Here is a 17,371-nt window from a genome sequence, read left to right as displayed (position 1 = left end):
AGTGCTCTTATGAGACCCAAACGACACTCCTCCCTCGTGTCTCCTCTCCCCCGGTCCTGCTGGCACTCTGGCTTTGGCTCACACACACAGACACACACACACAACCCCCCCCAAGCGATGTCTCTGAGGTCATGGTGCACTGGGTGTTTCCGTGTGATGTCAGCAGCGACGCTGGCATCTGTGGTCGGAAGAGTTTTGAAATTTTCTGCTGGCTCAAGAGTTGGCCTGGTTGTTACCACTCGATAGATTTTTTACCAAAAAAAAATTTTTTTGGCTTTTTTCACTTTTCCGTTTCAATGAAAGGCAACGAAGCAATGAGTCTGACATCCCAGAGAAGCTCCAAGGTTGTCTTGCAGGCTCGGTTGTCAGAGCTCAGGGGTCCGAGCAACTCTTAAGTTTAATCAAAGACCACAGAAGCCTGTAGTGGACAGCCCAGGCAGGAGAGCAGAAACCGATGGTCAGACGATAGCCGGGGTCGTTTCCACCTCTAGCGCTGATGAGCCTGGTTTGGGTAATGTTGACACCAGTGGATTCAGTTGAGTAAGTCTTGACTTGCATGAATGAGAAATCAGAATTGGTCTCTGGGGTTTTTAGCTTGCTGTGAATGTTTTCTTTTATTTTTTCCTTTTTTTTTTTTCTCCAAAGCTTGGTCTTAGGAAAGAAAGTAGAGCTTTGTGAAGGGTCTTTTCTTCCAAAAATACAACTGAAAAAAAAAAGACTTGACTGCAGTTGGGTTTCTTTTAAACACTCAGGGCTGAAAGATACAGGTTTTTCTTTCTTTTTTTCTTTTTTTTTATTTCAACAATGGGGAAAAATGAGTTCCTTAAAGCAATGCAGCTGAACAGTTTGTCCTGCTTAAATGCATGCTTTTAATTTCAATTATGTAAGGCACCTTGCAGCGTTAGCAAAATGTCTCTTTGTTAGCTATACGTGTATCGCCATGGGAAATTACCAAACTGTCACAAGACTTGCTGATGAAAGAATAGCCTGCCAGAGCGTGTGTGCCTTTGCCCAGTGTGACTCTTAGGTATTAGGCTAAGGAAAACAGTTTAACAAAATGTAGTGTGAATCATTCCTGATAAGTGAATAAAGCATTGTGACCAAGCAATCAGATTATTCACTTATCAGGAATCGACTGTACTGATAGCTCGCCTGATTGTTTCTGTTCCTCATCTCTGTTGTAGTTTCACTACTTTGCTGTGTTCTGTTTTTTCTCTCATGCTCTTAGCAAAATCACTGGGAGTATCCCTTCGTGTGATCATGAAACATGCTACTGAGTAACAAATAATAAAAAAAATTTAAAATATAAAAATGATATCTTAACAAAATCTATGCACTTGCTATCAGGAACACAATACTGGATGTGTCTTATATATATTGAACTATAATAGTATTCGATTTCTTAAATAAAGCTTAAGAAAGGATTCTGTTGTCTGTAAAATTTTATGAGCATTAAATGGAAAAAAAAACACCACCACCATGTTTCTAGGGTTGGGAGCTTTTTGTTATATGAAATCTTACTGGATGCACGGTGTTTAACCATGCCCAGGCAAATGTGACATAATTCGGTTGCTATTTCATATAATAACGGAGACCTTGAAAATTAGGCTTACTGAAGCGTGTGGGGAGAAAAAGTCTTACCATTCAGTGACGTGCAGCAAAAGATACAAAAATGAAGAAATTTCTGTCTTTTTTCTGTATTTGCAAAAGCAAACGTGCCTGCTTTTGCACTAAGACTTGAGAAATAGCTAAAATATGTGAATCAGAAAACGTAATGAGCTAATACTATAGTTCTTCCACAAACAATGCTATACTTCTTTTTGGTAACTGACTTTTTTTCCTCCTGATGCTAGATAGGTTTAGAGTAAAAAATGAAGCACTGTATGCTCAAAATCAGAGAGTGGACACTGGAGGCCAAAGCAGCTTTCTGCAGAAGACGTGTGGCTTCCTGTACGTTGCCTGTATCTGAGCCTTCTCTTAGGAGAACATTTTCACATCAAAACCCATGAATTAAATGGGAATCGAATAGCTAAAACTGTGGAGTACACGGAAATATTTATTCCTTCAATGGCTGTACGTTTGCCACAAAATTGTAGGTTTCGAACCATCAGGTTTTCATGAAAATGCCCGTACTTCTTGTGTTTAGCAAACTTTCATTAAGCCTTTGACAGAAAGATCCAGGAGAGTGGGGGGGGAGGGGGAGTGCTTTCTTTTTTTTTCTTTTGAACTGCATTGCTGCCTCACTTTTCATATGCCATTATATTATCTGAAAAAAAAGAAAATTAAATTGTGGAAATCTATCCGCTGCTTGTATCATTCTCCTCTCTTTGTACATATGGAGCCAATATTATTGAGCTTGAGGCCCGGCGGCCTGGTTTGTTGGACTGGTGAGCGAGGCCGTGGAGCAGACGGACCTCAGTGGGCAGCAGGATGGTCCTGTCCATCCCACGTCTGCGCAGAGCTCGGGTGGGGACCCAGCCCTGGTTGTCAGGGGCTGCCCGTCTAACATAAGTAACAGCAACGATTAGCTCATATTTGTATTCCCTCGGATTTTCCTCGTTAGCAGACTTTCTTTTTTTCCATCCGAGGGAGCTGGAAAGTTGCAGTCATTTTCTGAATCATTCGCCCCTGTTGATAACCTAATTGTTTCACATGAATGCTAATATTTCCCTCTCACACATTTATATCTATCAGCTAGATCAGCAGTTAAAGTAAACTCTTCTGGGATACGTTCCTATATCAATTAGCAAGGAGTTATGCTCCAAAGCACCATTAACATTAATGGGAGCGAGCTCTTCAGCATAAACAATTGGCGATAGGTCCGGTGGACTTTATTTCATAAACAAAGAGGCGTATGAATCTCGAGGAGTTGTTCCCTGAAGATGGTTCTGCAGGGAGCGATGTCCCAGCGTCCCTGGGCTGCTCTGGGGACATCTTGCTCGCAGGACATGGTGTAAATTTTTGAGTTCCCAGCAGAAGGAGACAGCATCAGTTTGGGAAGTGGGCTACCTTCTGGTACAAAGGTTTTCCGGCCTTTTCCCTGCGGGAAAATCCTGCCTGAGAAGACACCAGGCAAAATTTTCCGCGTTCCCTTGTGTCCCTCCAACCAATGGCTTGAATATTTTGCTCTTGCTTTGCCCACGTCACGTGGTGCCACAGGGTGGAGACCACAGAGGTGCTGGAGGGAGGGGGTTTGGAAAGAGGCAGAGGAGCAGAGATGAAGTCCGGTGGGCCAGTGAGTGGTGGGTTTATCGGCTCCCTGAACGCTGGGTGTCACAGCTCCACGCCTTGGAGCAGCGAGTTAGAGGGGACCAGCAAATCGCCGTCTCACCTTTCACACATAGGACAACATAGTTTCCCCCTCACTCCATGCTTGATTGAGACAAAAATGTGTCACCAAGAGGTCAGCATTGCTCCGAAGCCACTGGGAGCTGGGCTGCAAGTCCTCCGCTTCCCAGAAGTGCGCGATCTGCTGCATCCCCGCCCGCGCTTCTGCAGGTGTTTTCTCTGTTGGCTCTGGCTCTGCTCAGTTCTGCTACGTTAAAGAGCCCTTTTGCATCTACCATTTCTCCCCCCCCCCCCCAAAGGCACTTAAAAGAAGGTCTTGAGTTGCTTTTCATCCTGTTTCTTCCCATAAAATAAATATATCACACTCTGGAAGCATCTACATACAATACTGGGTTTTTTTGGTCCCTGAATAATTTTTGTGGTTTATTTCTGCAACCTTCTTTTTATTTTTTTTTTCCCTGACAACCTTTCTAAATTTGAGGTACCAGAGCCAGATACATTATTTCAACATCAAGTATAGTGATGCAACATGCAGAAATTAAAAATTTCATGCCTACATTACTCCTCTGAATTATGTGGTCAGAGATTGCGTCAGTCCGTGCAAAGTATAACACGCCAAAGCCACAAAACACCATATTGACAGAATTCTTTTGGGTTGCTTCTTTAACATGCCTAAATCTCTCAGATGTGGTGTGCTCCAGGTCTGTTTGCCTGTTCTTAGACTTGAAAGCTTGCTTAAAACCATCCAAAGAGCCCTTTTGTAGAACTCCTGGTCCTCTACGTTATTTTCCAGTGTTATCAGCAGCTTTAATATTTACTTCCAAGTCATTAGCGAAAATGTTCAATAGCATTCAGACCTATTACTGGTCCCTACAGAACCCCTCTAAAACAATATTCTCCTACAGTGATTCCCCTTTGACAGCTTCTTTGTTGACATGTCAGCCAGTTCTTAATACATTTTATGTGCCGTGTATTGATAGGGTAGAATGCTAATTTTTTAATCAGGATCTGCTGCGCTGTCAAACATACAAAAGTCAGAGTATATTCTGTCTTTGCGATGACTTTTATCAGCCGAAACCTACAATCACATCAAAGAATGAAATTGAGTTTGACAACCTTTCCTCCCTAAAAAGCATGTGGATTGGCATTAATTGTTTACTTCTTCTTTAATGTCTACAACCCCTTTATATCCACATCAGTATTTCAATTTTTTTTTACCAAAGTAATGTCAGACTAACCTCCCATGAGCTGGGTCATCCTGCTTGTCTTTTACAAAGGTAAGCAGGAGAACAGCGAGTTCCCCGTCATCTGGGATGCTGCTGGTGTGCTTGCAGAGTCCGAAAGGTTCCTACCAATGGATCAGAGCTCTCTGTTCCACTCTCAGTCCAAGGCACCTGGGGCTGCCTGCTTGGAAATACTGTCTCTTTAATAGCAATGGTAGCTAAGCAGGCTGTTACAGAGTTGGACCAGACACCATTTTCCCTTTTTCCTGACATGTAGATATGTGAAAGAAGAGAATTTTTAACATTTCTTCTTTTTCTGCATCGTGACTAACAGTTTTCCCAACTCCATAAGCCTAAGTTCAATGCTAAAATGAACACTGAAACATTCGCAGTTGCCCTGCCCTTCTCAGCCGGGCAGAGCTGACAATGTAGTGGGGAAGCATGGGACAGTGCGTATTTATTTATAAGTCAGTAGGAAGCATAGGTGAAGGTAAAATACTTTTTCATTCAGTCATCGTCCTCTGAATAGACAGAGTTGCTTCTCATTGCTGCACGTGTGATTTACAGCCCTGTGGCTTTGATAATGGAGAAGAGTCAGCAAGAAGAGTGGGGGATACCTGGTTGCACAGGACCTATTAGAGACGAGAGGTCATTTGGAAAGCAGAAGAACCCTAAGTCAGTCAAACTGACCTGACACCGGTGTCGTTACAGATGAAAATAGATAAGCAGTAATGGAGGAAGGCAATGTGCTATTTCATGCAGCAGCATAGGCACAAGGGCTCTTCCAGGCCACAGTGATACCATACAGGTCCCTGATCAGGTCTCTTGAGCATAGGCCATGAAGGTGCTGAGATACCAATGTATCTGCTCAGGAACCTCAACCTCAGCCCAGCATCCCTCAAAGACACATGCCTCTGCTTAGCCCTGTAGCCATCCCTGCTAGTCAGGGTAACTTCAGTGCATCCTGGAGACAATTTTTCCCACCTGAAGCAGTGTGGCTGAGACCAGGGAGTGAAGGAGCTCTCTGGAGGTGTTGCTGACTTTCCTTTGGAGAACAGGAGCAGAATTCAGTTTTATTAGTAGAGGCACCAAGCGTTGCTCCCGGTGCCCAAGGATACCCTGCTTAACTGCTGGCTGCAACAGAAGGGCACGGCTCTCCTCTAGGTCCTTTGTCATACCTGCCAGCCCCATCTGGGTGTCTCAGACTATGCTAAAGTATCTCAGATGTCACTGGGCACTTCTGCTTAGGCAATTCACTCAAGCCCTGGATGACTAGCTTAGCCAGCTCAGAGACCCAGGTGCTCCAAGAGTCTTAGCTCCCACGCTGGCCAACAGTAAACTGATCAGCAGAGTTTCTCTGCTTGCCCTGAAGCAGGCAAGTATGGCTCAATTTCTTTGCCAGACGTAGCCATCTAGTGCTGTTGAAGATGTCCTAGAGTCTCCAAAACACCCGTGAAGGCCCTGCAGACATGATGCAGGATGAATAGGACATCTGTGACCTCCGACGGGGCGTATCCTAGGCCATTTCAAGGGCTCTAAATAGCATAAGCATATGAGTCTGGTGCCTCAAGAAATGCGGCTAAGGATCCCCAAGCTTACAAGGATGAGTCTGTGAGCTGAATCCTACTTGAAGGCCTTTATTCACTTTCCTAAACCTGGGCCGTGTTAGATACTTCAGGGGAAATCAGATGGCATTGATATGATACAAATTGATTGATTGGTGTAAACGCCTGCATTTACAAAAAAAAAATTGAGCTCTAAGGGCCTAATTTGTAGACAGCTGAAGATGAAATTCAGTGAATCCTATTGTTAAACAATGAGCCCCAGGTGATGTCTCACAGCCCCTAAGTGGGAATTGTGACAAAAAAAGCCACCAGCTGCAATGGGACTGCTTTCTAGGGGTTAGGTGTATGCAGACTATCCCTGTGACAGAACAGCCAGACCCCCAGGGAGCTGTACTTACGGGATCTGTGGAACACCTCTGGCATTAGTTTCATCCTGTTCAACTTTTGGAGCTGAGGATCCCTAGGAAATGATCACTTACCTTTCTTGTGGATGTGGCCAATGCATCACACAATTTGTGGCACACCAGCCTTGGTCTCTGATCCTGGAGCACCCCGCCCCAGACCCTGGATCCTCCTGCTCAAGAGAATAATAAAACAAAAAGCAGGCACCTTCATGGCCTCTCTGGGCAATTTGATTCACTACTTGACCGTCCTCATGGTGAAGATGTTTTTCCTGATATCCAGCCTGAACCTCTCTTATTGCAACTTGTGCCCCTTGCCTCATACCCTGCCATATGCCACTGCAAAAAGCGCTCCTAAAACTTCTTGATAGGTTTGAAACTGTCTCTGCTCCAGGCTGAATAAGCCCAGCTCCATCTGCTTCCCACATCCCAGGTTCCTCTCTCAAGCCATGGCCGTGCGTAGATGGAGGAGAAACAAGCCCATCAAAAGAGGTTGTATAGGCAGATTGCTTTCAGTTAATTTTTTTTCTTTCAGACACCATCTGCCAAGCCAGTGGATCCCATGGTCATCTTCATGGGCCTTCCACAGTCAACAGCTACCACAGATTCCCACATGAGATGCCCCACTTCCAAGCACCTACTTCATGACTGGGGATGCTTGCTTACTAGACAGCTCTCATTTGTGCCAAACTGTATTTCCCAATAAAAAGAAAACCCTAGCACTGTCCCATCCTGGCCCATGTGCCTCCCTTTTAGGGTTCCTGCTACCTCACAAAAGAGTTATAGCTGCGGCAGACTTTGAACAGCAGCAGTGGGGCTGCGGGGTGGACTGGGAGGTGTAAGCATTTCCACAACTACTGAAATTGTAGCCACGCTTATGCCACAGCCTGACTGTTTTTTATCTTCAACATCTCGGCAAAATGGCTTGTCACTGGGTCAGAATGCAATTTCTTTACCGTAAATCACCTCCCTGTGCCTGGTGCAGGAGCAGATGCCAGCCATAAATTTGCTCTCGGTGGAACAGAGCTCCTGGATGAGAGGTCATGTTCCCAGGTGTGAATAAATAAAAAGTGCACGATTCAGGGAAACAACACCAAGCAGCTGGATTGTAACTTTGCGTGGAGGGCAAACAGGTTTAACAGGAGGTGTTCACAGTGTCCCCTTCTCCTCCGGCTTCATTTTCTTCAGCTCATTTGGCCTTACTGTTTTCTGTTGACAGCCATCGATCTGCTTGCTGACCACCTACTCTTCCTTGGCAAAGTACAGAAAGGTTTCCTACCTACAGCCCTCGGGGCTGTGGAGTTCAACCCAGGGGACTGGTGCCAAGTTGCCTACTTAGACGTAAGAGCTTTTGCGTGGCCAGCCTTGGGCTCACTTAACCCAAGTTCTTGGTTGTTTGAGCATCCCTGTACACCTACTGGGAAAGCTGGAGAGATCTCGCCAGGCGTGGGTCAGACCTAAGCTTGACCTGTTATGTATCTGAAGAACCTGCTCGTTCTCTGCTGAAGGAGTGAGGAAGGGATCCTGGTGCAGTGACCTGACTTCAGCATCCCAGCTGGGTGCTCAGCTCGTGGCAGCTGGATGCGGTGCATTGGGACATGCCTTCTGCCCGTAAGGAGCCCTTGCCCTCTAGGAACGCACTTCTGGGCTTGCCTAGAAATTTGTGATCTTCAGCTTTCAAGGCCTAAGCAAACAAAATACACAGGAAAAAAAAACAAAACAAGCAAGCAAGCAAACAAACAAACAAAAAAACCCCACAACCCTTCAAAATGGATTTTGTGCAGCAAAATCCACCTGTGTCCTTGGGAAAGCATCTTGTGAGGAGCATTACTATCAGTGCTGGCAGCTCTCTCGAGTCCTGCTGCTGCGTATGCGCAGAACTGCCTTCCCCGAGCAGCTTTCGCTGCCAAAGGCTTGCCGGGCATCTAAAAGGCTGCAGGGCTTGGGCTCATGGTGCGCTCACCACCGCTCCCGTTTTACGTTCGGTTGCCCAGCCATGCCTGGGGACCTTCCTGCACGCTGCTGCTGTTTCGGACTGACAGGCATCAAAGGATACCTTCTTATTCTGAGCAGAGCACTTCAAGGCCCCATGAGGAACCGTGTTTTGCCTTCCCAAATTAATATGCAAAAGTAAGCAGCGTGAATCAGCCACGGGGCACTGCAGAGCTCCTGTATCCCTTTCACCCACAGCTTGGATTTTATGCTTGGAGCATCGTTCTTTCCCCGTTCCTCGCCTCTCAACTGGTCCTCTCTCATCCAGTTCCCACTCCTTTTCTTCCTGTGAGTAATTCTTGTTCTCTGCTCTGTATTCAACAAGTGTTTGAAATGAACGGAGGCGATTAATTATTCAGGATTGTACAAAAGAATTAAGCAAGTGAGACATAAAGGCTGAAGATCAGGGAAATATTTCCTTAAAGTGAAATGTAATAGAGGGCAAGCCTGCCTCTGGGGCAGCACGGGAAGTTTCTCCTCCCTTGGGATTGAAGATTGCAAAGAGTAGAAAATGATCTTTAAGAGTAATCCTTCTGGGACAAGGTTAGCTAGCCCAAAAGGCTGCATTTGTCTCTCCCTTCCAGGCACAACGGTGGGACACAGTGTGTGAGACAGCACTGAAAGGAGAACACAAAGAGATTTATTCATGCTGCAAACTTAAAATGCAGCGGGCAACTTCCCTTCAGTGCAAACAACTCTTTTTATAACCCGTTTGAAGATATTTTTTTATATATCCTTATTACTGAAGTCATTAATTTTCAACAATGAATGTGAGAGGACACTGCATTAGCACAGCAGGTAAATTTGGGACTGAAAAGAAAGCGCACTAGCCCTTAAAATAAGAGATATTTGTGAAGACTACATCTAAGATTTCTAACAGTACTCTGAGCAATATCAGGGTTTTCTGCTTTCATTTTCTGTGCTGTCTCCTTTCATTACAGAATGTCCTAGCACGAACCTATCTGCTACGCTCTTGAATCCTTTTATCTCTCATTAACTCTACTTTTTTTTTCATTGATCACTTCCTTCTCATGCAAAGACTTGATATGTTTAACCTTCATAATCTTCCTCCTTTGGAGCTGTGGGTCTGTAATTACAGTCTGTGTGAGGGCTCACCTAGCAATAAATCAAGTTGTGCTAATTGAACAAAAACTTGTTCCAAAACCTTCTCACTGAAGTCATCATTTTGCCTTTTTTGGAAAAATGCTACAGCTCAGAAATAGCACACAAACTTCTTGTTTATGTGAAGTCTCAGGGTTATTTTGGAGACTCACAAAGCCCGTTCTGGCTGCAGACAGCCGAACGAGGCTGCGTGCTGTGGGCGACCCGAGGAAACTGGGAGCAGCCATATGTTGGCTTGGGTGAAGCCCATCGTTAGTGGACAATTTTGTCACCTACAGCAGTGTGACATTTTAGTACTGCAAACACCTATTCCAGCCTGTCTGAGGGCATTGCAGCTTAGCTGGTTCATTGAAATAGCTAAAATTTTGCTGCCTTTTACCAGCTTCATTAGCGGCGTTCAACGCTTAAACTACATCTATGGGACACAACGCCGTCTCTGGAGCAATGCCCACTCTAGTGCTGAATTAGTTACTCCGAGCCCTCGAAGCTGCTGGAGCATCGTGTTCCTCTTGACCTAACTAGCAAGGCAGAGTGCATCATCTCAGGCAGCAAAGTCGACACGCCTGATCCGCCTGCGTACTGTGTGTGTAGCACACGTAGCCTGGGGGTGGTGGCTCCTACACACCGGGGTCTTACGAGTTCATAGCGACCAAGCTGTGTGCCGATGTTGGCACAACCATCAGACATTTGGCCAAGTAGAGGCATGTGTATGGCAACACCTGGCGATAGGGACTCACAGGTTTTGAAGCTTTTTGGGTGCCTGATGGCCATGTGAGTTGATGGGAGATACCTGCTGGCACTGAACCTCCAGTCTGCATTGGCTTGCAGTACTGGCTAATAATTAATGCTGTATAACTTGCTGGTAACACCAAAACAATTTATCTTTGTTTTCTCTCAACTATCACATTGCATGGGACTCCTGGGAATGCACGTTCTTCTCTTTTCTCTAATTTACTGCTGTTGAGGCGAGGGCTACCTGGTGTCCCAGGGCAGACTCTGTCTTCAAACCTTCAGTGCTCCAAAGAGCTGACACTGATTGCAGATTCCCACAAACACAGGCTGAAGAAGCAAGAAAAATAATTTTGCACCAGTTTTACAGTACAGGATCCTGATGCTTCAGAGCTGTTCACAGGAATAGGCCGGTGGGGGGGGGGGGCGGGGGGAAATGCAGCAGTAACACAAGGAGGAGGTTTCTCATCACTTTTCTTTCCTCCCGGAGGATATTAGCTGCACATTGAAGCCAAACAATATTGTGCATGTTCTTTACTTTGGCACAATACCTCCTGTCTTGCTCTTTATTTGATCTCCTGGATAAATAAGTAGACTCATCTTCCAAATCCTCAGCTGAAATTTCTCGGTGTACCAGTAAGAAAAACAAAGCTTGTGCATGTCCCAGTGACTCCAGATTCCTTCCCTCTCATATAATGTGTTCTTGTAGTAGTTAATGGCCACCAAGTCTGCTCTCTGTTTCTCCCTGTGGGTTATGACAGTCTCATTTACAAACAATCTCAGGGGACATCAGGTAGGAGGGCTTTGCCACTCTGGCTCTCGACATTTAATATTTATTTTTGCTGAAACTCCATTTCCAGGCTAAATGTTGCAGCCAGCTGACACTAGTGGAGGAGAACCAAGTCAGTTTTTTCCTGCACCCTGCCATTTTTTGAGGGAAAATTTGAGACTGTTAGGACACATCACCCAAATTAACTTTATCCGATATTGGATCCAGGTTTCCCACCTCTAACAAGCTCCCCTTTGATCACTGCAGTGTGGAGCACAGGCTGTTGAAGATAGAAGGACTTGTGACCAACCCGGTCTTCAGCAAACAGCTACAAGATTCAGCAGCTACCCATATGCCCTAGTGTCCCCACAGATGCCTGAATGACATTTTTCCTTCACAGAATATCAAGGAATAATGATGGGCAAATCTGTGCATCCCTGCAGAGACTTCTTATTGATAGTTGGTAAACAGATTTGAGGAAAAATGATTACATGCCCTGGATTAAAGAGAAGCATTGGCAGGACCTTGGAAAGCCAAGACTTTGTCCATATAAATTTTCAGTGAGCAAAGCTGTGCCAGGGGAGAGAAGAGGGGGAAGATTAGCAGTAGAAAGCAGCAGCTTTCAATAGCATTAAAAAAGAAAAAGTAGCTTCTGCAAAAATATTTAAATGTCTTCTTACAGTGAAAAACCTGAAGTGAGTCTTTCCCATCTGTTTTCTTCACATTTCTAAATAAGCGTATGATTATTTTTTAATGTTTTCTCCATAGGGTGTTAAAGTGTTACTAAGTGACGCTGGTTCCTGAGTATCTATTTTTAAGACTCTACCACGATTGCTCTGCAGCAAAGATGTGCTAAGGCTTGCATTTGACTCTGTAGTGCTCAAAGACTTCAAGTTCGCATCATCACTATGGCAACTATTAATCATTCGTTTGTTGTAACATGATAAATACATGCCCTCAATGAGAAAACATGTTATAAAGCACTGGAGTGCCCTCAGAGCTGCTCTGTGCAGCACTAAGTCACCCAAAGGAAAGCACAAGCACAAGAGTGAGTGTGTGGAAGTGTTGCAGCAAACCTTGTGATTTGGGTCATCAGAAGAACAAGGTAATCAAGTTCTTAGCTAGGTTTTTGTTTCATTTCTCAAAACAGTAAATGCTTGTGGTGTAAAGCATTTACTCTAAAATGTAGAAGCTTAGAAGTGTGATAGTCATGCATGTCTCTGCCATGCGCTGGGAGATGGCATGGTGACCTACCACATTACCTCCAGGGAGTTGGATCCACCCGGCAAGGGTGAAATTTCAAGTCTTGAAGACATATAGGAGCGTCTGCAAGGACTTCTGTTCTCCAAAGCACAGCTGTTAAGATTTTTCTTCAGCACAGAGCTATACTGACATGGCTACACTGTGTAATCTTGGAGTAACATAACATCTCTATTGTACTACGCAGCATGAGTACATCCCTTACATGGTCACAAACCAAAAACCAGGACAAGACACCCTCTCCTCTCCTCCCTCCTTTTTCTAGCCCCTGTAGGCTTTTCTAGTCACCTGTACTAATCACAAGAAATGCTTGAGGACAACATCTGCAAAGACATTTTAGCAGCCACTTTAACACCAAGCAAGACTTAAAAGAATCTTGGCCATACTACTACATCACTGGCCACAGCAAAGCCCCCTCATTTCACTTCCCCTCACCAAGAGCAATTCAGGCAGACTGCTCTGTATCCAAACTGACTGGGAATAGAAGCCTGTGGAGCAAATGGACCAGTGTGAACATTGGTCAGCATCTTGACTTGGGCTTCCTATGTGATACCTTATGGCCCTCAAATGTTAGCGGGATGAGGGACGCTCCATTCATATTTCACAAGCTGTTCCTGTTACATCTTTACAGCGTGATGCTGAGGGTGAGTGCAGTGCCCCAGAGCAAGGGATGAGGAAATGGCTGAGGGTGCAAAGCCTGGTAGGAACATGTTGGAGAACTGGTCTGGTCCTATTTCCAGAGCCTACTCTAAGTTATCATGGCAGCTACACCCAAACACCTTCTCCAGGTGACTTATTTGACTTACTCCAGAAGCAGAACCTGCAGCCAGCTAGCATGGTCGTAGCATGAGGCAGGGGTCGTAACTGTGAAAGGCCAAGAAGTGTCACTGGCAGCTGGAGATTCTCAGCTGCCCTGAAAAACCTTAGCCCTCATCCTGACAGGCCACAATCAAGAGTAAAAGCCACCACCCAACATCACTTAGTCCTTGGACCTCTTTTGAGACAACTAGTGATTTTTTTCCTGGATCAATGTGTATTTTATAGAGTGAGAGCAGACCTAAGGCCGTCATTTATATAGGTCACTGGCACTGATATCTGGTAGCAGCTTCAAAAGGCTCTGCAGTATCAGTATCAGTGGTATCCCACAGCATTTCCTTTGCTCCATAAGCAAGACAAGGGAACTGATTATTTGCTTCCATTTGGTTCTTGTAAGACCACATCTAGAGCACTGTGGCCAGTTCTGGGCCACCAAGAGAGTGATCAGCTGGTTGGAGTGAGTCCAGTTTGGTTATAGTCTGCGATGGTGAGGGAACCAGAGCACACGATGTCTGAGGGGAGACTGAGACAGTCAGTTGGTTCATCCTGGAGAAGAGACAGCTGCAGGGGAAGAGGAGGGAGCTTGGATCTTATAACTGTCTTCAACAACGTAATGGGTGGCTATAAAGAAGTTGGAGTCAGGTGTTTCTCAGGGGCATACAACAAAAGGACTAAAAGCTACATGGACGGGATTGGCACAAGAATTCACTGCAAGGACAATTCAAATCAGATATATGGAAGGAAAATCTCCCCATGAAAGCAGTTAAGCACTGGAACAGACCTCCTGAGAGGAGGTGTGATCCTCAGCTTTGGAGACATTCAAAATTCAACTAGGCATCGTCCTGACCAACCTGATCTAACACTGAAGTTGGCCCAGCCCTGAGCAACGAGTTGGACTCGGACCTCTCAAGGTCCCTTCCAGTCAAAATTGTACTATGATGCTGTGATCTTTTAGTTAGGTGATTCCTACCTGGCTAATCCCCAGAAGCACGTCACTGCAGAGTACATGCTACTTAATCTGCCGCTCTTTGATCTTTAGGACTGGAGTCAGTGAGGGGATCACTAGATGAGCCCAGCTGTGGAGCGATCTTGTCTCCAGAGATTTATGACAGCTAACTACATTCCTCACTCAGCCTACCAGGCATTTTATTTTCTTTTATCCTGCCCCCCTAAATCCCTGTGGCCAGTGTAGCAATTCTCCTCCGTGTTGTACACAATCTGAAATAAAGAATTCAGAGATGTGTTAGCGCCGCCAGGACAGGCTTCAGAATTAGCTTGTTGCTGTACGTCTGATATTCAGATCAGTCAGGGACACAATCACACACAATGTTGAGAAAGAGATGGATCCTGTGCCCCAACAGAGGCTAAACTTGCAAAAAAAACAAAAAAAATCAAAGACTCATTTGCATCTGAGAACAGCAGGCTTAGCGGATGGAGAAGGAAAATCTTCTCATGGTATTTCCATTCAAGTCCAGCCTCAGCATAAGGTGATCACGCTATGTATTTGAAAATGAAAAACTCCCATTTTTCTGAAGGGAGCTTTATCACAAGGATTATCTACAAAGGCTACACAGAAAGATGTCACAGCAAGGAATAAGGTGCCAGACTGGATAGGAGCAGCAGCAAAGGGGCTCCGTGATGCCCAGCACAGTTGAGATACCGAGATAACGGCCTCTTTGTTCCATAAATGTTTTTCCATAACGCTCATTGCTGAACTACCAGAGCACTTTCAAGTCATGCACTCGGCAATATGACTAACATCTGTCATGTCTTCTCCCTGCGTCCTGTCCCCAGGGGCAGAAGCTTGTGCAGTCATAGGGAGGGGGAGCTAATTACATCATAGACATGCATTTGTCCACACACATATGCACAGATACTCACCAATGAAATCTCTTTCTTGCACATATGTTGCTTTATTTTGCTTTTTGTCAGTAAGCGGAAGAGCTAGAAGATGTACTTTCCACAACAGTAGGGGGGGAGATTTGCAACACATTCAAAAGCAGAGATGCCTTTCTTTGAAGTTCCAAAATTCAAAGGTAGCACACCCAAAATTGCATCCTACAGGTAAAAGACAAATAGTATCTTAAAAAAACACAAACAAAATTACCGCTCCTCCAAAAGCTCTGGCCCAGAATACCCTTCTCTCTTCTCAAAACAAACAACTTTTGGCTGCAAAAAGCAACATGAGACGTGGCAAGGCAAGAGCTGTAACGGTGTTCTCTTCCAAAGCAAACACTCAATGCTTTCATTACAGTGAAAAATAATAATGGGAGACAGAGTGTACATGATGTAAACACCTTTAATGCAATTTTAATTTTATTGTTGCTTCAAGATCACAGATTGTTATGGTAACTAAACAGGGAAGGGGGGGAAACCTGATCGCAGCATTAATTTTATATCAGATTCATTTGTTCCACATTTGTGCTTCAGCACATGCATAATAAACACTCACAGTTAAAGAAAAATAATAATATTGAAGCTGTAATAATGGCATAATGTAGTATCCACTTAACCTCTAAGTCTGGTTAAAAAAAAAAAACAAATAAAAAATAAAAAATAAATCCTTTATGAGTCTATTACAGTTCCAGCTGCAATACAACTCACAGTATAATCAATAACACTTGTAAAGCTGGAAGGCCAATTTTCAGAAATACCGTCCATCAAAGCACTGAAAACTGCTAGGCCAATGTCCCGGCTGTAAACTCTGGGCAGGCAGCAGCAGCTCCCACTCCGCTCCCGCAGATGGGATGTGGGCATCACCCCGCTGAACGTGGGCATGGGTGCCTCGGTGCTCAACGTGCCTCCTCCCAAGGAAGGACAACACAACCCCTGGGTGCAGGGGAGGAGGCATCTCTTGTGCTTTGTGAAGCTGGGTCGTGACGGTTGAGCTAGGATTTGATTCCTAAGCTCAGACTGAGCATGAGAAAACTCCTTGCAGGCAGGCAGCTGCCCAGTGTGGTTAGAATACTTACCATGGATGTCACAGACCCAGCTCAAAACTCTGCATTGCCCGTTAAAGCCAAGAACTTGAGCACATATACGCTACATCGGGTCCCCATCCACAAGGACTTGGGCAGAGCTCCATCTGTGATGGAAGAAAAGTCTTTTACCTTGGCAGAAAATCTCCTGAGTGGTCTGAGGATGTGCAGGGGGCAGGAGAAGAGGTTGAACTTCTCGGGGTGGACCTGCAAGCCTTCGCCTAATGGCCTTTGGGTGCTGTGAGCTTTCATCACAGCCACTGATGAACATTTGAGTACTCAGAGGTTGTTTTGTAAACTGACACTCAAATAAGGTGTTTAAGGAGTCAGAGGGCATTTAATTACTTTTGAGGCTCTGTGGCTCTTTCTTGCTTTGATTTAACAAGTTGTGGAGCAAACCTACATAAGGCCCTAACCAAGCGTGGGCTGTCTGAGGGCATGGAGTCGTTGCCTACAGCCACATGGAAAAACACACAGACATGGTCGATAAAAACTTTTGTTTCAGGAGATACTCTCGGGTTGGGAAGATGAGGACTGGGGGCAGTAACAGAGACAATAAGCCCAGACAAGTGATATCCTGGTGGTTCAAATCTTCAGTCAGGCTCAAAAGTGGAACGACCACGGGTGCTGGGTTTTTTGTTCCACATAGTGTGCCTCTGTTCCCCATCATATAGGAAGCTGGTACAAGTAGGAAGTGGAACATGTACATCTACATGTAAAGATACTCACACCCTCTTTATCAACAGGTCAAAACTCCTCCTTTCATCCTTCCCAAGAATAAAAACTAACTGCAAAACCCTAAAATTTTCCACTGACCAGAATACCTATCCTCCCCAGAAGATCAATGTGTAAAGTGGTAAAAGACTGAAGCTACTTAAATGAGGATTCTTAAGGGAACTGTATCCATCTCTGATAAAGGGAAAAAAATAAGCAGCATCAGAGAAATGGAAGACACAAGCTATTGCCCTCCAAGGAATGTGATGTCTGCAGCTTACCCAAACATAATTCCAGAGGCTTTGGGGCATGAAGTGTGGTTTCACTTCGAAAAGGACCCATTATTAATAGTGTCATGAGTTTCTGGGATTACTGTGTCTCAGAGGTTTATTGTATGTTCATTTGCTCTGTTTACTAGCAAAATGTTTCTCCTGCAGATTCTCATCTTCCAGGGCATAAATGCAGCTTAGGATCTGAAAGTCAAGATGAGCTCTTCCAGGCTCATCCATCAAGA

Source organism: Opisthocomus hoazin, chromosome 8 (assembly GCF_030867145.1).
Source record: "Opisthocomus hoazin isolate bOpiHoa1 chromosome 8, bOpiHoa1.hap1, whole genome shotgun sequence".
Taxonomy (NCBI): domain Eukaryota; kingdom Metazoa; phylum Chordata; class Aves; order Opisthocomiformes; family Opisthocomidae; genus Opisthocomus; species Opisthocomus hoazin.
The sequence above is the reverse complement of the archived record's forward strand: the minus strand, read 5'-3'. Positions refer to the sequence as shown.